Genomic DNA, 1,296 nt, shown 5'->3' with positions numbered 1-1,296 from the left:
AAGATAAAGCAGAGGTGTTCTTGGGAGAGAGGCTTCTTGCCCCTTTGTCCCTTTGGAAATTGCCTTGATGGACTGCTTGAGCCAGTTTGATCATCTCTTATTCTTCTGATAAAATAAAGCTTGATGCAGAAAGCTTTATCATCAAAGGGAAAAAGAAAAAAGAAGGCGCTCGGACTACAATGTCCACAAAGTCCATTTCTTACCCAAGGTCCCTGGTTGCAGAAGATGGAGGGCAGCCACCGGCCCCCACCTGTGCCGCCCGGCACTGAGGACCCAACCAGCAGAGTCTCACTGTGCCCCCACAACAGGTGCCAGGGGACCCCATCCTCCCGTGTGCAGATGAGGAAACTGAGGCTCAGAGAGGGTGACCTTTAATGCCTCTTCCCCAAATCACACACAGATATGAATGGCTGAGCCAGGATTCTGCCTTCTTGGTTCTTTCAACTGATCAGGATTCCTCTGCAGCATGTTACTTATTTGTTTTGGCTCATTTCCTGCCATGGCAATCCACAGAAAATCCACTTCCTGCCCATCAGGTCAATCAAGGTTTTACTCCTCTCTTTGTCTCTACTGGTGTGGACACTGGACATTCTATTTCTCATCCTTATTGGTTGTCAGTTCCTTCCTGCCTCCCAGGGATGCCCCTCTTTTTCCGCTTTGCTAACAGTCAGGTGCTGCATAGTGACATGTCGGCCAATGGCAGACCGCAGAGACAATGGCGGTCCCATGAGAAGACTCAGGAAAATTCACACAATACTTCCATTGTGTTATAACTGCCTACAGCAGCCAGCACAGTAACGTGCTGTACAGGCTTGTAGCCAGAAGCACTAGGCTACACCACATCGTCTAGGTGTACCAGGCTATACCATCTAGGTTTCTGTAAGTGCACACTATGATGTTTGCACAACAATGAAATCGCCCAACAATGCATTTTTCAGAACATATTCCCATCTTTAAGTGAGGCCTGACTGTATTTGATCAAGTGTTTCTAGGGTTTGTAGAAGGAAGCTCTGCAGGAGAAGTCAGAACCCCGTCTCTAAGTTGGGTTCATCCCCTGCACCCACCCAACGCCCATCTGGGTCCACTCTTTCAGAGGATCCTGTGGGTCCTCCGAAGGCAGCTGTCCAGGAGGCAGTGGGTACATAGCAGGGGCTCAGCCCATGGGCCCGGGTGACAGACAGATTTGGAGCCCAGTGGCTGGGCTCACGTACATCCTTGGGAAAGTGCAAGCACCCATATGGCTGTGTTCGGGGTTTTGTCCCTTGCCTGTGTGTGCCTGGGCTTGTGTGGGTGTGA

The sequence above is a fragment of the Myotis lucifugus genome, unplaced genomic scaffold, assembly GCF_000147115.1.
Source record: "Myotis lucifugus unplaced genomic scaffold, Myoluc2.0 scaffold_438, whole genome shotgun sequence".
Lineage (NCBI taxonomy): Eukaryota > Metazoa > Chordata > Mammalia > Chiroptera > Vespertilionidae > Myotis > Myotis lucifugus.
The sequence above is the reverse complement of the archived record's forward strand: the minus strand, read 5'-3'. Positions refer to the sequence as shown.